This window comes from Peromyscus maniculatus, chromosome 5 (genome assembly GCF_049852395.1).
Source record: "Peromyscus maniculatus bairdii isolate BWxNUB_F1_BW_parent chromosome 5, HU_Pman_BW_mat_3.1, whole genome shotgun sequence".
Classification (NCBI taxonomy): Eukaryota; Metazoa; Chordata; class Mammalia; order Rodentia; family Cricetidae; genus Peromyscus; species Peromyscus maniculatus.
In genome coordinates this window covers 24,448,757-24,469,778 of record NC_134856.1, presented here as the reverse complement: position 1 = coordinate 24,469,778, position 21,022 = coordinate 24,448,757, and the positions used below count along the sequence as shown (strand labels likewise).

General features: G+C 40.0%; 1 protein-coding gene and 1 pseudogene across 4 annotated transcripts in view; both read left to right on the top strand.

Moving 5' to 3' along the window:
• The window catches only part of Inpp4b (inositol polyphosphate-4-phosphatase type II B), a 742,657-nt gene that overhangs the window by 462,621 nt on the left and 259,014 nt on the right, over positions 1-21,022 (top strand). The gene's annotated exons all lie outside the window — the stretch shown is intronic.
• Positions 15,800-21,010, top strand: LOC143273286 (non-selective voltage-gated ion channel VDAC1 pseudogene; annotated as a pseudogene).

The following is a 21,022-nucleotide window of genomic DNA, read 5'->3' as shown; positions in this document are numbered from 1 at the left end:
TAGGAACTCTGGCTGAGGTCTGAGAGCAAATACTCCTCAGAGGGAGCAGGGTGGCTGGCCCTGGGGGTCCCACAAAGTTCGCAATAGTGCTGTTTTGCTGGAAATATTGCCAGGTGGTTCCACTAGCCCTGGGGAAAAGACAGCCCATGGGTGATTCAGTGAGGGAGAGCATCTTTCAGTCTTTGTAAGAGATTCCCTGTTGGGAAAGCCTGAGGGAGAACCAGCTGAAATAACAGAAAGATCATCCGGGGAGTCTCGGGTCCTAGATTACAAAGCAAATACAAAGAACCAGAACTTGAGCTTAGATCGAGAAAGTGCTTTGGGATAAGAAATACAAATTTATTTTCGCAAAGTAAAAGCAGAATTTTCTAAGTATTAACATTCTGGCTCTTTTAAATCTTCAAAAATAACAGTAGGATAGATATTCTTAAATGACTTCAACATTATCAGATCGATTCCCAGTAGCAGGGCTCTTAACCAATGTTTACATCATGTGAGGTCTCCTTCTGATTGAGGCTCAATGGCTTATGAGTAATATACATATTCCAGTATCGTAAAGTAATGCTAAAAACATTAATGAGGAATGAAATTAACCCGAGTAAGACAGAATGTGCCGAGAATTGTAGTTGTATCTATATTAGTGATGTGTAAGAAAAATGGGTTTAGGGTTTACATTCCTATTGGTTTTGCCAAGGACAATAGCCAGAAGGCAAGTCATACATCTCGTGTTTTATCTTTAAATTGTCCTGTGAAAATTACAGTTGAAACATGGATAGCCAGTATTGATCAGGGAATGTAAGAACAAAGATTCTGCTCTTATTATTTTGCCTTCATTGAGAAAGAGCATGGCCCGTGTGCTTGGGCTAAACTCACAGCCCATACCTGTGATGTGCAGAGAAAGCAGGATGGAGATGTGCATTTTCCACAATGAAAACTCTATCCAGCCCACATTCCTCAGCATTGCAAGCTCAGGGAAGCTTTCCCTGTATGCATCTGAAGGCTCAGAGACCACCACGTTCAATGTGGCAATGATGCTCCAAGTCCTCCAGCAAGACCACTTTCAGAACAAGTCCAGTATCTGTGGTTTATTTGTTTGCTTTCAACTGTGTCTTACTTAAAAGGAATGGACAGATTCACATGGTGCTGATGGTTTAATTCAAAGCTTACCTATGGTCGATAGAGTCCAAGAAGATCTTAAACTATTTGTGCATCAAGGTTTCATTTTCTTTGCTTCTACACAGTGACTGAAGACAGTGAAGCAGGGCTGGCCTTGTAGCTCAGCCATGGGCGCCTGGCTCTCCTGAGAGAGGCCCTGGGTCTGATCCTCAGTGCCACAACAAAATAGAAATAACCCTGATGGAATCTGTGATCCCTTGGTTCCTTTGGAAGCAGGAAGAACCTAAAGATGTAGCATTTATGGAAAGCCATTCTTAACACCAAATTGATGGACACATTCCTGTATTTCCCCCTTTTCCATACATTTTTTTCTTCAAAGACATTTTGGTGCTATATAAGGAATCTTTATTGAGTATTTTCAGAAACAATTGACGCTGAAAAGAAACCTGTGCTTCACATTTTTAGAGAAACATTTTTGTCTCTGCAAGAAACAGAGAGACTGATCCCTGAGATTCTGCCGGTCTAAATCAAGCCGCCTTTCTGAGCAGTTGGCTGACAGTTCTTTGACTTTCCCTCCCTGAGAGGTTCATGTGGTGCTAAGTTACTGTGAAAAAGTAGATCTGGATTCCTAACAATCTTGCTTGCAAAGAGAGAGCAGGGCAGACTGCAAAAATAGCATCCCTTTGTGTTGGAGTTTCCCTCTGATTTGGGAACTGGTTCTGCAATGCCCCTTTCATCTCAGGTGCTGCCATCCTTCCTCTCTGGGGTTCGCTTCCCGAGAATGGCTTGTCTCTAGTGATGCCAGAGTTTCTATCTAAATAAAGATATGTAGCTGATAATTGACTCGGAGTTAATTTATCTAAACACAGATTGTAAATAAGTGGCTATCACCATGACGATCTTGGCTACCGGACAGAGTATGCCGCAAACGCTAATAAACAGACAAATGTAGTAGGAGTCTGGCAGAGAAACAACAAATCTTTCTTGCTGAGGGGAAGGAGCTGTAAAAACCCTAGAAAACTCACAGCTGCTTCCTTCCCTGGTGCTGGCAAGACTGAGCACTGAATACCAGCTTCTTCAGCAGTCAGTCCTTCAGCTTGCCGAATCCGGCCCACTGCAAACGCTTTCAAGCCACTCCGGGCACCAACAGAATGACTCTGCCTGGAGGAGGCCCTCAGTGAGGAGGACTGTGCAGGCTTGTGGGACAGTAAAGCTTGGCTCTGGTGACCTGTCATGTCTTTAGAAGGAACTGCCCTTCCTATAGACTCCTTACCAGGCATGGTTTACACGGCCACTGCCCTGAGTTGGGCCAGCTCTGGTCTGCAAAATAGAGGGTCTACTACTTGATTTAGCCCATCACCAAACTCCTGTTCAGAAAGGTTAAATTTACTCTTTATATCTTAGATCTACACTTGTGACTTACATGGACAGGACCCTGTTTTTCTCTTATGCCTAAGACTCTGGGTTTGAATCCAACAAGGCAAAGGAAGTAAGAAAGTTCAAAAGGCCTTCCATGTAGTGATTTTGAGCTTCTCCTTGATAGAGCATTCTATGCAGATGATGGATGCAAGCCTGATTTTAATTCCTAAGTGATTAGTGATTTATCCGGTAAAGTAAAATATTCTGGAAATAAAATTACTTTTTTCAATGAGACCTGATATTGGTGTATCTAACTGCTGAATGCCTTGAGCTCAATAAGTAGGCAATATTAACATTATATATATATATTATTACCTTCTGCCAATTAATAGTGAGACAACTGACTTAGGGGTTGATGAGTGCACAGGCTGTCTGGTAGCCTCCTGGGAAAGCAGGGTAGGGTTGGTTTCAACCCACTGCTGTAGCATAAGCAAAGGCTTCAAGATGGAAGGATATCATTCCCAACATGGAACTAAGAGTATTTTTGGTTTTCATGGTCTTTTGCAGTCACGTGATGATGTCTTGTTTCATAATTACAGGGTAGCGTTTGGAGTTATGTTATTCTCATATTCTGGTATGCTTCTTATAATCACAGTTCTCTGTTGCCTCCATGTTAAATTCAGGAACAAAAATCACAGACTTCCTCCTGGGTTAATTTGCCTGATAGTGAGCCCAAGGTTGAATTCTCCACTTCACTCCATATGCTTTCTGTCTGGCTGTAGTTTGTAGCTGACCTACCTGTAATCTGCCTGTGTTTGTCTGATTTGAAAGTGTCTCTATTCCTATCAGTGTGTGTCCCTAAGAAAAACTTTGTCTATCTTTACTAGACAGTGTAGAAAATATTACATGGAAAAGGAACGAGGGGTGCTTTACAGAAAGCTTGAAGAGTTTTTTTTTAACAAAGGATTAAATTATTCATTTCACCTGACCCCAAAGAATTCACTACTGCAAGCATACTGTTACCAAGCAATATGCTGCTTCCAACATTTATGGTAGATATTTGTTGTATAAGGTCTCTTTCACCCTGCTTGCTGTTTTCAGTAAATTATTGCTCATAGACACACAGACACAGACAGACAGACAGACAGACAGACAGACACACACACACACACACACACACATACACACACACTGCTTTGGTTTGGGGCATAGAAGAGTACATAATTTAAGATGAAAACTAGACTTACCTTAGGTTATAAAAGCTCACTAAACAAGGGAATCCAAGACAAGTGAGGTTGGCCATTCTATTGTTCTCTTAATATTGGGTTAAACAAACTACTGAGCACACAGTGGAATAATAAGTCTTAAGTGATCTCGAGGTGTGTTATTAACTCTGGCTCTGAGGTCCAGCAAAAGTTCCAGTTTCTTAGAATCCAAGTGATGGTTTCATGAAAATTTATCACCACACTCTGTCTTTTATTTCTTTCAAAATATTAATAAATAATTTTTACTTAGAATGAGAATATTGCATCTCACACTGGGACCTGGAACCCTATTTCCCCTCCCCTTTCTGCAAGGTAATCCCATTTTTATGAACCACCCTTGTTCGAAGTATAGTTAAATCTAGGAGAAAATATTCACCTGCTGAAGTCTTCCCAACTCTCCTAATGCCTTGTATTTCTGTTGCAGTCATCTATGTCCATGACACCAGAAGATGTCACCAACCTTCATACAGGCTTTATTTGCTTGGATATTTTCATCATTGGATAGTTTCAATAATATTTTATTCAAATTTACCATCTTTCACTTCGATTTTCTCAAGTTGCCAGTTAAATGAAAAGAATGGCTTCTTTGTTAATGTGTGTAATAGTAAGAAAGTTAATTTACTAGATATTAGACACATCCTACCCCAGGCAGATGCTCAAGTAAATATTTAATTGGCTTTCTCTAATCGTTATTTTGGGTGTCAGACAGCTTTCTGCCACTGTTGCAAAACACCTGAGGTCACCAGCTTAAAAAAAAAAAAACGTCTTCGTTGACTCCTGTTCTCATAGATTTCAGTCCATAGTGAATTGGTTCCACGGCTTCTTGGTCTGTGGTGATAGACACGGCATGGTTGGGGACATGCCAGAACACACATGTGCAGCTCATGGTGGCTGGGATGTAAGAAGGGAGACAGAAGGATCACCCCATCGTAATCTTGTTTGAGGACACTGTCTCAGTGACCTGAGACTTATCAACAGGTCACACCCTGAAGGTTCTGTTGCCTTTCATTGAACAAAGCTGAAGACCACATCTTTAACACATGGGTCCATGGAGAACAGTGCATAATCAAAGTACATCAGTGATGATGTAGTATTTTGCTCCATAGTGATAATGGTCTAGGTTTTTTCTCAGAGCAGTGGCCAGATAATAATAATCAAATATTTTGAATATATGTAGTGCTTTCATCTGAAAACTGAAATCATACATGTCCTAATTCTTTACAACTTTCATTTTACATCTATAAGCAGAAAGTTGAAGAATTTTCATTCCAAAACTCAGGAACATAGTAGATATTTAATATTTATTTGTTGACTATTTATTAAATTTGAAATGTAAATGACATGAATTTTTATATATCTCCCATTTGGCTTGTTCGATAAGAAAGAACTCATTATTTGCCATAGAAGTTTGCCATGGATGGCATTCCTGTGATGGAGTCAAATGACAGGAACCATCACGACTCTACCTCCTTTTATCATATTGAAGATTAATTGCTTATCAAGGCACTTTCAGACATTAGTCTGTAGATAGGTTGTTTCAAAATTTCTACAAGGGTGGACTGAGCTTCGTTTTCACAAAGTGAAATGGAAATTAAAGCAATTGCAGATTTCCAAGTAAGCCTGCCATCTAATGAAATCCAGATGAGCTGTGAAATTGAACCTGGTCACTGGGAGAATAAATGGCTCCAGATGCCCTTCCCTGAGCCATTTTAAATTCAGAGGACTCCAATTTATGGAACGTGTTCTCCTCTTGAATTGTCCCAATCCAGCACCGAAGCTACTCAATATTACCACTTATGACTTAGAACGTGGGCCCCGATTTAAACCAAATAGTGATCTAGACAGAAGAGGCTTGACTTGACAGTATTCTAATCTGTTTTATTTTTCTGAGTAGCTAGAGCAGAAATCATACTTAGGAAAATACATTTTATTTTAACAGATCCAAAAATCTCCCTTTTAATGTTTTGGAAACAAAAATCCTCACTCTTCTCCCTTTTGGCTTCAATCTACAGTGTTGATTATCATTATTCACCCAGATAAAATTTCTCTCCTTCTGTTTATTTGGCTTCTTGTTTGGTTTATAAGGGTAATGTTTTGTTTGTTTGTTTGTTTATCCTTTCTCACCTCATCAGTATACCACTCTTTGTGGTCTCATTTCAGCTTCAAATATTTCATGGCATTTTGTATTTGAAAATATTTTGCATTTTGATTCTTTTTGTATGTTCTCTCATACAAATCTCCTTAAAGTCTTGAGTAACAGAAGGCAAGAGACAAAAAGATGGAAAGTGAGATGGAACCAAGCTAATGACCATTTTGTTTTAGAGCGTTGATGTGGGTTTAATAATTAAGGTGTCTGCGGGGCAAATTCTCCTGGAAGGGAATAAGGAAGTGCTGTTGATTCCTATTTCATAAACGTCTAGGGTGCAGAGACTGTGTCTATGTGAATTAAGTGCCCAGGTCTGCACACCTTTTGACACTAATGACATGCGATGAGTTAGGGCTCATTTTCCTGTTGTTGTGACTATGTCTTTATGACTTCCTGAGAAAGATGGATAGCTGTTTGCCCGTGTCAGTAAACAGAGGGCACTTGAGATGAAAGTTTGTCCGAATTACCATAATCTCATAATAAAAAAATAGAGATCTGGGAACCACAGTCCAGAGGTTAGCTTGGTAAGTGAGTTGTACACTATAGAAAGGGGACTACTGGGGAAGGGAGGGGCATGGACAGTTATTGTTCCTAGTATCAGTATAGCAAAAAACATGTTTCTGTGATAGTTCCAGCTCTTTTAGTGATCTTAAAATGATTCAAATGTAGGCTACTGTTGTTCTGTTGGGAATCTAAATGAATTGGTTATCTTTGCTTAAATTTTGCATTTGTGTGTGTGTGTGTGTGTGTGTGTGTGTGTGTGTGTGTGTGTGTCCCATTGTCACTTGGTTTACATTCCTTTACATTCCTGATCTGGCAGGAACAGTCAGCGGCTTAAGAAACCTTTGTGGAAGAAGGAAGTGTCAAGTTGCTATTCCTGTAGTTGGTCCCCATTAGCTGCAAGAGAGGGGGTATTTTATAAAGTATGAATGAAATTGATTTATAGCCATTATTAGAAAGGATAGGCAAAGTCTGCTGACTATTAAATGGTGATATCTTGAAAGCACCAAAGTGCCACTGCTAATAAATGTTGTGAAACTCAGTTTATGAATTAGCAACAGTCACATCCAATGGGCTAGAAATGCTGTATTAATATTAATGGTAACATTGTGTTGCATTTACATAGTATCTTGCTATTTTTAAGGTACACTCACATTATATTGTTTTGGAGCCTCCCCTCCCTCAGACAAAAGAATGAAGGACATTATTCCTTGCTGTTTGTAGAGACAAAGGGTCAAAAACATTAAATAGTCTGACCAAATTTACAAGCAGTTAGTGGCTGAGCTATCAAAAGCAGCAAATAGTTGAATTTTGTTAGCATTTCAGTTGATGAGAAAGTATATAAATCAGATTGTAGGGCAGATAAAGAGGGCATTAAAGGCATTTTGGGTGACTTGGAGTTCTTGGTTACTTTTTTTTGACAGAGCAGCCAGTAGTTCTGCCTGTAGAATTCATTATTAAAAACACAGGCAAAACTCCAGTTTCCAAGTTTTGTGAAAGGCCAATTTATATTAGTGTGATTTATTATAAACTCTCAGGATTTTTTTAAAGCTTTCATAGCTATGGGAATTTATGTGAACTTAGAAGCAAAAGATATTCTGATTATCCATTAGATAAATGTTCTGTTCCTGGCTCTTCCTCCATCTCTAGAACATCAATATCTTCTTCATCATAAAACAGGACAGGCTACAAATTCTAGTCGGCATTGGGATCCCTGTCGACTTCACCAGGCAGCATACCACTTTACCAATTCTTGTTCAGCAGCTTGTATTGCGAAGTGTCCTCTTGGTTTCAGAGTGATAAACTAGAACCACAGTTTGTTTCACATCAGCTCTGATGCTGGTAATATTCAAATGCCCTCTCATGTGTCTGCACTGAAAGTATGCAAAGGCAATCCTTCATATTGGCAGTGATAATTCTGATAACAGAACTGAGGCATGGGTGACACTTGACATAGTTAGGTAAAATATCCAGACTTGTATGTGGCATGCTTTAAGACACTAGCCATTCTGTTTTGCATTTTCTCTACTAGTAAAAGGGATTTTACAAAATTTTGATGATCAGCATTCAGTTATAAAAGTGTTTTATAGAGCCTTTGGAATGAGGCCACTATCTATTCTCGCTTTAAAAACATCCACATAAGTAACATTCCATAAACATTCCATTCTGTATTGGTGCTTGCTTTTTATTTGTAATTAAAATGATCTGAAATCAAAATGAGAGTAATAAATAAAGCTCACTTTCAGAGATTCAGGCTGAAAGCTAGCCAGTTTGGGTGGCTATTAAAGAAAAGGGGGGCTTTAGCCATGGGATTTATCTATTTTAAGTGCATGAATTCTGTTTTGAGTTTTTTATGTGTTATGGAATTGTTTTGTTATAAATATTTCTCTATAATTTTAATTTATCCTCTTGTACAAATATGGAGTAATTCTTACATTTTGGCAGAAGAAGTGATTATGTTCTAAGCATGGCTTGAGCTATTATAAGTTTAAAATAGATTTCTTCTTTTCCACCATACAGAGTTACTAAGGAAAACTGTGCCTTGGAGGCCGGAGAATATTATGGGAAGGATGGAGAGAAAGCTTGAAAGGACAAGGAAGCATGCCTTGAGGCAATTTCTCCTGGCTTTCAATTTTGTTTTGGATTGTTTGAAAAGTCAAATATAATGCAATTAAGTTTGTCAAGTTCTTGGTTAATCAGTATTCTTCTTGATTTCATTTTCACTATTAACCTTAGTTGAGTTCACATCTTGCTAAGACAATTATATTTACTCTTTGGAAATGTAATTATCTCGCATCATTGCAGTAGAAATAATTGAGATTTTCCCAGAATCAGGTCCAGGAATGTGTGTGCATGTGCATGCGTGTGCGTGCGTGCGTGCGTGCGTGCGTGCGTGCGTGCGTGCGTGCGTGCGTGTGTGTGTGTGTGTGTGTGTGTGTGTGTGATGAAGTGTGTGTGTGTGTGTGTGTGTGTGTGTGTGTGTGTGTGTGATGAAGTGTGTGTGTGTGTGTGTGTGTGTGTGTGTGATGAAATCACTAAAGCCCTTAGTGCCCACAGCGCCTAATATAGGAGATTCAACATTTCTATTTTATATGTAAAAGAACTGAGGGTAGAGAAATGTATAATAACTCAATTTAGTAGCTTACCACCTCACATATTTACTGTCTCCTCGTTACTCTGGGTCCAGTAACTTTGTCCTCATTGAGTTCTCTGCCCATGGTCTCAGATGATAGAGTCAAAGTATTGAACACATGTTCTTCTGGTCTTGGAACTCACTTTGGCAAGAACACTGTTTTTCTTTTTCTTTCTTTCTACCTTCCTTCCTTCCTTCCTTCCTTCCTTCCTTCCTTCCTTCCTCCCTCCCTCCCTCCCTCCCTCCCTCCCTCCCTCCCTCCCTCCCTCTCTCTCTCTCTCTCTCTCTCTTTCTTTCTTTCTTTCTTTCTTTCTTTCTTTCTTTCTTTCTTTCTTTCTTTCTTTCTTTGTTTTTATCATTCCTGTTGTAGGCAGAACTTTGTGTCTTTCAGCTGCATAAGAACCCCAGCTTTTGCTACCTTTACACTTGAGGTCATCTCAGATGTTGGAGGCTACTTGCAGTTTCTTGCAATGTGAACCTCTCCCAGTCTGTAAAGACAGCCTTTAGGCCCATTATGCTAAATCATCCATAACGACGATATAAAGGTCCATGAAGACGATATCATCAGTTTCCATGTAGTATGACCACTAATGTAGCCATAGCCCATCACCTTTGTCATTGCCTAAGTTAGGAGCAAGCCTCAAGTCTCGTTCTCACTCAAGGCAAAGAAATTACGTGGGCCAAGGATATTGAGGATTTGAGAGGCTTACATGATGTAGGGATCATTAGAGATCTGGTCTACCTTTAACACCATGAATTAATCATAGCCACAGAGATCACATTACAGCTAAATCTCACGGAATTAAATGTGCTTGCAGGTTGTAGTTTGAAAACAAAATACTCCTTATAGGCTCATGTGTTGGGACATTTGGTCCCCAGCTGGTAACACTGCTTTGGAGAGCTGGAGAAGCTTATGAAGTGGGGCCTTTCTGGAGGAAATAGGTTCCTGAGGGCCAGGCCTTGAGGTGTTTACTACAGCAACCCTTTGCTCTCTTTCTTTGCCTCTGGCTGCTGATGCAGTGTGGCCAACAGCCCCTTCCCTCTTCTTCGGCTGCTATGGCTTCTACCATTGGCTGCATCCCTCAAGCTGTAAACCAAAGCAAACCCATCCTCCGTTAGATTGCTTTTGGTGTTGCTCACATCAATGAGAAAAGTAACATGCAATACAATATATTACCCACTGTATTCTTCAATCTCCATGGAACACAAGTAATTCCAGTACAACTATGTAAGGTTATTATCATTCATATTCTGATAGACTTAAAAAGTAGAATGTAAGTGATAAAACTTCTATAGGTGAATTTTTTTCCGATCTAAATTATCCCCTGAAAAAAAATCCATGTTTTGTATCACATCTTATGTTTAAAAAAATAAACATGCAGTTGAGTTTAGATATCAACTAGCATTAACATAGAGACCCACTTTTACTTTTCTATAAAGTGTTAAATATTAGCAAAAGAGTAGCCAAAGTAGCTTTTCTATAAATAAGTATACTTAAATATTCATCATTAAGTACCATAGAATTTGTGGTATTTTTCTGTTAAAAATGTAACTTAATTTTTACCATCAGAATCATCAGTGAATAGTGGTAGTGTGTGCTCTGGGTTGTTGTTTAAGTTCTTAGGGTTCAGTGCTCCAGCTGTGAAGGTTCAGTGGGCTGTAGTTTCAGTTCTTAGGGTGCAGTGCTCCAGCTGTGAAGGTTTAGATGTCTGGTCCTGTCTCAGAAGCAAGACTCAGCCAACAGAAGAGCAGAGTGTTAATACAGACAGCATTTGATGGCCTGTTAGTAAAAGATTGTGTGTGTTTTCAGGGCCTTCAGATCACCAGCTGTTTAACCGAATGATCTGCTAATTACAGAGCAGTGCAAGGCCTGAGCTTCCTCACCACTGTCAGCTGAAGGAAAGGAGAAACCATGATGCACTGGGGGCAGGCGTGGGGAGGGTGGCCCTCACTTTCCTGTTGCCTATTCCATAAGTAGCAAAAGTGAGTGCACTGGGGAGCACGGGGACCTCAGGCCAATCACTCCTCACCTGTCACCTCACAGCAGGGCCGCAGTTTTTGTAGGGGCCGCAGCTCTACAGAGAGCGCCCCACAGCTCTTCCCTGTCCAGATACCCTGTGTATTTCCAACTGGTGATTTCAGCTAACAGGCTCCACAGATCAAAGTGCTTTTCCTGCAGTGTTAAATGCGTCTTAGTGTGCACACATTTCTTCCTGTGGTCCATAAACAACGACACTTGTCTCTAAAAAACCATCCTGGATCTGAGAAGTAGTCTTTTCTTAAAGTATCCTGACATACATTTATTCACATTCTCATAATTATTTTACTTTTCAGGATTAATGTGAACTACTAAATAGGGGGTATTTTAATTTTTAATATTCAAAGCTTGAGAAAATAAAAGAGTGATAGAATATAGAATATGAAATCAATGAATAAGTATCAAAAATATCTGCCTTGTCATTTTTGGACAAAGGGAAGAAAGAAAAAAATAGTAAGGGAGAAAATTTGTGAATTCAGTTCATAGCTGGGATTCATTGGCTCATGAATAAAGTGTATTACAGTAATGTCTCATTTTAGTTTCGAAGTGTGGTAGTGACTATTAAAGTATTAACAAGAAGATTGAAGGGACTGTACAGAGACAATGCTTTCCATAACTAACAGCATGAAATCCAGCTGTCAGCCAATGCCTGAGGTCTACAACCCAGTCCTGGGAGAGAGCACCTGTCCTTCAGAGAGACAGATAATCTCATGTTCATTATTTCATATATCTCCAAAGCTCCACATAGTGAATGTGCTCCTTCATCATTCTCTGAGATCCTCAGGAAAAAGTATATGTGCCTCTCTGTACTTTTTCCATGGGCCTGAGAGAGCAGTTTTCACAGTAATGTGCCTTAATGCTTTGTTTGGGTTCTCCTTTTGCCACATGCATGGCCTGGCTATTAAAGCTGTATCAGTCAGTGTCCCAACAGGAAACAGATGGCACTTGCAAATGAGAATAATTCCAGGAGAGTTTATTTACAAAGGGACTGTTTGCAAGCGGAAGCTCGGAGAATGCAATAGCATGGCTTGGGAATTGTAGAACCATCAGCACTCCCGGGTTCAAAGGGAAGAGTTCCCAGGAAACACAGACAGAACTGAGCAGAGGGTGTCTGAGCAGGAAGGAAGACAGGGTAGCCTGCATCTCAACCTCAAGCTCCCTTCTGGGTGTTCTGTTCTCGTGTCATGGTCTTTACTGGTTATACACCTTAGGAAAGTGGAGCAGAAGAAATTCCTTTGGTAGAGTCCAGGGCTTGGCCTCCAGGCACCAATGTCAAAACAGAGAAGGGCAGGCCAGGGATCGGGAGAGGCACATGGAAGACTGGGTCTTTTGAACACTACTTCCAGGGTGTCGGAATTAGAGCCTGGAAGTGCGTGGAGTTCTTCATGCTAAGTAAAGCCGCTAGTGCTTGGTGTTTATGAGGAATTTAGGCTTCAAGAAACTTGTGGTGTTGAATTTGAAAGGAAATAAAAATCCAGCTTACTCATTAGCTGGGTCTGTATGCTGAGGTGAACAGTGAGACTTCCACTGAGATTTCCATACACAATCTACCTTATTCTCTTTGTGAGTTGCCTTTAATTGCAAACTGCTAGAGAAATTGGAAAGTTAGTCTCTCATGTGGCACTAATCAACTGGATTTTAAAAAACTAATTTGTTGGATGTTGGTTAAGACTTCAGTGGTGAGGTTTCGTGGGAGAGAAACTTTCAGACACATGAAAAACCTAAAAGCATTTACAAAGACAATTCTGAGCCAATGTGGCTTAAGCCAGATGTGTAAGTACTAATGGATCACCGCTAGGATAGAGAATCGGGGAGGATGATATTGGACACATTTTCAAGAAGTGACCCTTTAAAGGTATAAAATGAGTGGCCTATTGTTGTTTGTCATTGTTTGTTCATTTGTATTGCTTTATCATAATGTTGTCAACCCCAAATTTCTGGGTCAGGTGGAAAAGGCACCACGGGGGGTCAAAAGAAGAGGAATGAGGAACGCTTTACAACAAATATAAGCTACAAAGGACAAAGAGACATGGCTAAGTAACACATGTCCAAGACCCCTATAAGTGAGCACAGGCAAGTCAACCGGGGAAATAGAGAGCAGGAGACTTAAGCCCACAGGTCACAAAAGGGAAATCTCAAATGCCAATAAACACGCAGCAACCAGCCTCATTAAAACTACAATGAGGGCCAAAACAAATTCTAACCATTTCCAGAACAGATCAAGCCCTGACACTTTCACATTACTGGGGGTTCATGAAGGCATCCAGGGTGATAAACCATGTGAGTCCAGTTGCAGGTGTGATGGCTAAAGATATGTAGCAGTTACTGATTTGAGTCTGTATATTGGAATGTGACTTACACATGGTCATCGGACCCATGCAGAAGAATTTCATAACAGCAGATTATTTTTATTGCAACCCAATAATACAGTGAAATGAACCAAATATCTACTGAGAGTAATAGGGATAGAACACTGTATATGTATAATCACAGAAAAAAAAACAAAAACCTAACATCTGGCAATAAAAAGAAACCTTAGCAGTAAGGAATAATGTGAGTAACTTTCAAAAGATGTATGAATAAGAGAATATGTACAGGATTTATGTGGTTTCAGCTAGACATGAAAGTAAGCATGAGACGTGGACACAGTAGCCTCTGGCATATTCTTTCATGATAATACTTTAAGGAAAAGAAAGGAAAGCCGTGCGCAGGACGTGATCGTCTCTGCGGCAGAGGCAGAAGTCACATGGGGAAAAGGCTTCGACGGGTTACTGGCCAAGCTGTATGATTTTTCCCCAGGTAGTAGTTTCACTATGTTGATAAGTCACAGTCATTTAACTGCATCTAAACAATTACGCAGTTTTCCGTCCCACAAATATATATCAAATACTTTAAAAGTCGTTGATTCTCCTGTTCACATCCTGTAGTTTCATCATTAATTCTGCCTGTCTTTCAGGGATGTAGTGGCATTGTTTTTATATCACAGATTTCATTCTAGTGTTGGAGAGTTTCGAATATCAGACACTTTCAGGCTGAGTGAATACATGATTATTGTCCATTCAGCTTGTAGCACTGTCTCTTTGGTACACAGAGAGTGAATTTCTCAAGAGCTTAATGGATCCAGTGGGTTCTGAGGGGTAAAACCTACAGCTACTGTTAGTGACAAAACTGCAGACTTTGCTCCGTGACGTGTGTCGGCACACAGTGGGTCTGCAGGAAGGCTCAGCGGGTAAACGAAGTCAGACTGCTGGCTGGAGTTCAATGGTTGGAACTTCTGAAGAACATGCAAAGACAGGAGGAGAAAACCAGCTCTACAGATCTGGCCACTAAACACAAGCACACAACAGGCACATCCATGCATCCATGCACACACCTGGACACACACAGACAACCATATACACACACATACAAAATTACATCCATTCTCACATACTACACACACATATACATGCAGACACACATATAGGCACATACAAACACATACACACAAAAAATCCCTACAGTCACACATACACACCACACATGCAAGCTTACACACACATACACAAAACAGACATGTACACACAAACCACACACACACACACACACACACACACACACACACACACAGAGCACACTGTATCAGAAGTTAGGAAAGAAAGAATCCTTTGTCCCATACAAATGTTAGGTAGCTGTTCACTAGATTTTTTTCTCACTTAATAAAGATAACGGGAGTCATTAGAATGTTCCCATGGAAATGGTCGAATGCCTTTCTTTTTATAACTTCTCCTGCTGCTTTGGGAGTTTGCAAATCTTCAGAAAGACATACGCTCTCCTGCATTCTTTCCCAGGAAGCTGCCTGAATTTCAAGCACTATTCTTGGGAGGTATTACAGCGCAAAACTCTAACTGGGCAGCTTGTGTTTGTTAAATGTATAGTAACTCCTTAAATTGTTTGTGTGTAGTATTTAAAGACATATAATTAAGAAAATCTGCATTTCATGAGAGTATTTCCCTAACATATCTTAATAAATTCCTATACCCCTAAAAAGATAATATTTTTAGTAAATATTACAGAATTAAAAAAAGAAGATGAAAAGGCAATATATACAGTGGAAGAAAATATTTGGTGTGTGTGTGTGTGTGTGTGTGTGTGTGTGTGTGTGTGTGTAACAGGGAGTTAATAGGCAAAATATGTAAGAAATGTGTAAAGGAAAAGACATAACTTAATAGCACAAAACAAGTAATCTAATCTAGAAATGGACAGAGGGTGCTGGCAGGATGGTTCATAGGGTGAAGATCTTGCTGACTGACTGAGCTCAGTATTCAGAACTCATGGTGAAAAGAACCAACTCCTACAAATTGCTCTCTGACTTCCACTCAGGTGTTCATACATGTGAATACATGCACACACTCACACACACACATGCAAAGTTAACTATTTTTTTTAAAAGACTCAAACTGACATCTCTGCAAGGATGATTGCAGAAGAAACAGATGTTCAACTTCACTAGTCATAAAAGAATGGACACAAAACCAGAGGATAGATCTATTCATACCTGTAAAAGTGTTTATTTTCAGAAAGACAGGGAAACAAATGTTGGTGGGGATACAGGGAAGGAACATAAGCACACCATTGCTGGGAGGAATATAACACGGGTAAGCCTTAAGGGATATATATATATATATATATATATTATAATGTATATACATACACATAATACTATAATGTATATACATACACATAATACTATAATGTATATACACACATAATACTATAATGTATATACATACACATACAATATATATATTTGTATACATTAAAATAAATCAGGCAGAGGGAGATTGGATGATCTCACTTACCTGTGCAATCTCTAAACATCAAATTCATAGAACAGACAGAAGAATTAGAAGAGTGGTCATTGCAGGCAGGGGAAGGAGAAGTGGGGAAATGTTGGCCAAAGGCACAAATGTTTAGTTATAAGAATGTTGTGAGGGTCTCAAGTGCAGTGTAGTGACTACAACTAACAATTCTAGACTGTTTATTTGAACTTATTAGGAGAGCAGATCTCAGATGTCCATGAAGAAATCTATCTGGGAAGTGGCTAAAAGGTTAATGAGCTTTTCATCATCATTTCAAAATCCATGCATACCCAAACATCATGTTGTACACAGTATATGTATTCATCAGTCCATATTGTCAAGGGTACATCAACAAAGCCCAGGTAAATAAAGGCAGAAAGAAGATCAGTGATATAAATGCAGTATGTATAAAAGTAAACCAAAAAAGAAAAATACATTATCGGTCATAAAGACAAGATGATGCAATCAACTTCTACAGTTGACTTTTATGATGTTTAAACCTTACTATGATGGAGTACCCTTAATATTTTAAACATATGTCTTACTAAATACTCTGTTATGTTTCCATCTTCCTGACTTCCACAATACAGATAAGATAGAATGGGGCGATTCATTTGTTTAGCAAACTCCTACATTTTGATGAATGAGTCCTTTATTCCAGGTTTTCTCAGACTTCCATGTACTTAAGGACCACCCTGCAACACACAGAGTATAATGCTGTAATCCAACCAACATGGCACCAAAGGAGTCTGCATTTCTAACAAGTTCCCAGGTAATTCTGGGACTGTCACCCACAGACTTCACTTAGATTAGTGAGACAAGAGGGGACAGACCTATGACACTTGCTAACCAGAGCAGGCACACTGGGCATGTCCCTGCTCAGCACCCATGCTCAGGATGCACGTGGATGGCTTCTTTGATACCTCCAGGTTTTATGTTTTTCAGGTTACCATGTGAGTCTATGCCTGTGGCTTTAAAAGGTACTAAATGAAAAACAGAGTAGAAAAGAAAACATTGAGTCTAGACACAATTTTGTTCTTGAGAAGAAGAAATTGCAGGGTTGAATTCCTTCCTTGGCCCTGTCTAGTCTTCATAACCATTTGCTCATAAATATCTGTCTGTCCACAGGTGCACCGTCCTGCTGTCCCTTGGGTTTTCACGACAAAGCAACCCTGTTTCTTCTCTTTCTCTTTCGTCACCGGATTCATATTATTCCTCTTTAGTCAAGCTAGCTGTTCATTTCCCAAAGTTTATTGAGGATCAGTTTAGCTTCTTTTCAAGTTAGCATTTAGTACTTTTCTCTCCCCTTGTTCTTTTCATGAAGATTGGTATACCCCACGAAGGCTACTGATTTAACAATCCTTATAAAAGCTGTTCTAGATGCTTGCTGACAGTTAACCCCTTGGCTGTTTTATTTCAAGAAAAGCCAAAAATAAAGGGTCTCATTATGGGTTATAAATGTTCTTCCTCTATCATCAATAAAATAATTTAATGTTCCCAAAACGTGGTAACAAAGCAAAACTTGTCATACTATAGAGCTTGAGTGAGACAAAACGATGCAATTATACTAATATAAAGAAGCCAAAGAACTTAGTTTCTTCTGGAGGTGATATTATTAGTATGGTCAATATACTAAAAAAAACTAAAGCAAAATAAAACCCTCTTCTTAATTGTAAAACATTTTAAAATTCCTTAATGGGAGGTTTTTCTATGGGTTGACTTTTACCTAGAAACTATGAACCATTACAGACTGGCAGAGTCTGGGCTTTTTCCCTTGTTTTCGGGGACCTTGAGTGAGATTACTTTTCTAAACACGGGTATAGAACGTGATCTGTGGTCTACAAAGCTCGCAGTTAGATACTCCAAAGATAGAGAAAATTTTGAAGCATCCAGTACTTACTGCCAGGGCACTTAACACTGACCCTGGGGCCCAGATATGTCATGAGACCAGTTGTAGTGAGCCAGATTCCTGGAGTGTGTGTGTCTTTCCCATGACCAAAGTTTCCATTGGTTTTTAAAGATTTTTTTCAATTAGGAATCTGTTTGAGCAGATAGCTCTGGGTTCATCTTAGCTAGACATCTAGACTCTACTGACTCTTAATTAAAATTATTGGTTTCAGAGACATGATCTTATCTTGTAACACATAAGATGAAAGGGTTATACATGAAAATGTAGTTGCATGCTAATTTTTTTTCTTGTTAAAGCCTGTGGTAGCTGTAGCCAGTCTCGTAATACACCAGAATCTCAAGGGATGGGTCCCACAGACATCTCCACCACTGGACCTCAGTGATCCTATAATAGGTGTTAGAATCTGTTTGTCATAGCCCCAGAGAGCCAGTCACTCCCATCCCTACCCAACCTATAGTTGGTAATCTCAAGTCAATAGTATGGTATCTCTAGTTGAGATGTTTATTGCCACAGATAGCTCAGAGTATTCCACCCCTAGCTTCTGAGAGTTTACAGTTAAACATTTACTGCATACCATTGTTCTTAAAAAACAAAAATGTTTGGGAGCTACACTCTTATGGGAAATCGTCTCTCCCTTTCCCAGCAGCTGTCAGTCTCAGGTAACTCCATGGCTTGGGGTGAGATTGTTTGCCCAACTCCTCTCCCCTACCTGGGATTTGGTCTGCTTGGGCTGCCCAGTGCACAGGATTTGTACCCAGTGTCACAGCTTCTCGGAGTTTGGATGTGGCATCTTCCTTGTGGTCATCTGCTGCCTCAGGAGCTTACAGTCTTTAGAAGCTGAGGAGAAGGGGTAAATGTGATCAAAACATCTTGTTTAAAACTTTCAAAGAACTGAGCCTCAAGGTAGCAGCCGATAATCCTGCCATCACCTCCTCAGAGACAATGGCTGTGCCTCTCACCTATGCTGGCAAGCTCGCCAGGGAAGTCTTCACCAAGGACTACAGCTTTGACTTCGTAAAGTGTGGTTTTAAAATGAGACCGAGAATGGATTGGAATTTACCAGCTCAGGCTCCTCCAACACGGAGACCATCAAAGTGAGTGGCAGCCTGGAAACCAAGTACAGATGGATCGAGTACTGCTGGGTATTTACAGAGAAGTGGAACACAGACAGTGCCTTGGGCACTGAGGTCACCGTGGAAGACCATTCCCATATGCACTGAAGCTGACCTTTGATTCATCCTTCTTACTTAAGAGGGGAGGGAGGAATGCTAAGACCAAGACAGTACAAGAGGGAGCATATTAACCTGCGCTGTGATGTGAACTTTGACGCTCCTGGGCCCTCCGTCCCAGGCGACCTGGAGCTTGGCTATGAGGGCTGGCTGGCTATCAGATGAATTTTGAGACCTTGAAGTCCCAAGTGACCCAAAGCAACTTCGTAATTGACTACACGATGGACAAATTCCAGGGTCATACCAATGTGAACGACCAGACAGAGTTTGAAAGCTCCCATTTATCAGAAGGCGAACAAGAAGTTAGAGATTGCTTTCAGTCTCTCCTGGATATCAGGAAACAGTAACACTCACTTTGGAATAGCAGCCAAGTATTAGGTCAGCCTTGATGCCTGATCGGCTTAGGGTACACTCACTCACACCATAAAGCCAGATATCAAACTGATGATGCCAGCTCTGTTCGATGGCAAGAACATCAGTGCTGGTAGCCACAAGTCTGGTCTAGGACTTGAATTTAAAGCAGAAATGAACATTGTACAGTCATTCATTTTAAACTGTTCTGAAGTATAGCTACCTTCAGAATTTAGGGTACCATTTAATGTTGTATGTTGGGGATGCAAGAACTGATAAGTACCACCTTAGATCTCTTGGCTAGGGATGGCTCAGCTTTAAAGTGCTACTCTTTGGGATGTACAGAAGAAACTCCAGCCTAGTAAAGATCCTTTTAGCTGTAGATGTGGGTTGGGGAGGATCCCCTCTAGATGGCAGGCTGCAAATGGAAGCTGGGAATGTGCTGGCCCTTTGTAAACCTGTATGAGTCCACACATGAAACTGTGGCTTCCTGAGCATTGAGTCTTGGCATCCTAATGCTCACTGCTGAGAAGCGTGTACACGTCTGTGTGAAAGGGACTTTTCAGACAGATCTCCATGCCCTGTTCCCATCTCTACCCCATCAGTTACCTGGTTTACACCAAAAGTAGTCTTCAGGGTGTGGCTAGCTATTTCTTTTGTGCCATTTTAGGGTGGAGAGGTTGGGTATGATGGAGACAGTCATTCAGGACTTAATTCTTAATTCCTTGTGTTGTGGTATGGTTTTCTTTTGTTCTTCCTCCTCCTCCTCTCCTCTTCTTTTTAGTTGCCTTGATTCCCATTGCAGCCGAGTATGAAATCTCCAGGATCCCCAGCTCTGAGCTGGGCAGTTGACTGCAGTCACCATGACAACATGAGGGGTCTAACCTGGCTTCTGTTACAGCTTCACCACTCATATTTTCAGCACTTTAATGGGTTCAGTGTAGCCTTCTCCGACAGTATGTAGTTTTCTCTTTTGTGTAGAATTTGCTTCTCCACTTCAAATGCTGCAATTAACATTACTGAAAATAAAACCTGAATAAAATATTGAAACCTCAAAAATTAAAACTTTCAAAGTACTAGTGAAAACAAAATGAAACAGAACATTAAAACAGGGAAAGGAAAGGGAAAAGCCAGTTTGGATTAAATCCATTGCTCTCCGTGGCTTCATCTACCCTGTGAGAATGAGGAACATCATTAGGTGAGATGTTTTAGTTTCTTCTTGACTGCATCATAGGGAAATTCACCTTAGGAAATGACAGAGATAAAAAGCATATCTGTGTCAAGATGAGTTTGTGACAACATTTCTTATTTCTCTTATGAGTGGACATTGCTTAGTACATGGGATTTTAGAATTCTCTAAGATGCCTGAACCCATTACCTACAGTTTGTCAGCTCAAACATTGAGTTTAAACTCAACTCAAGCACAAAGAGACCCATGACAGAGATCCTCCGACGCTTTAGCTTTTGATTTCAAATGTAGTTTCTTTGAGATAGTAAAATCCTTAAGCACATGAGAAGATACATTTTATAAAATTTTATGGTTTGAATGTACAGGTCTATTTTGGTCATTTGATAAATGCAGTTCACTGAAATTGATCTGCTTTGTAGAATATTCCTTTGCATGCGTGTGTGTGT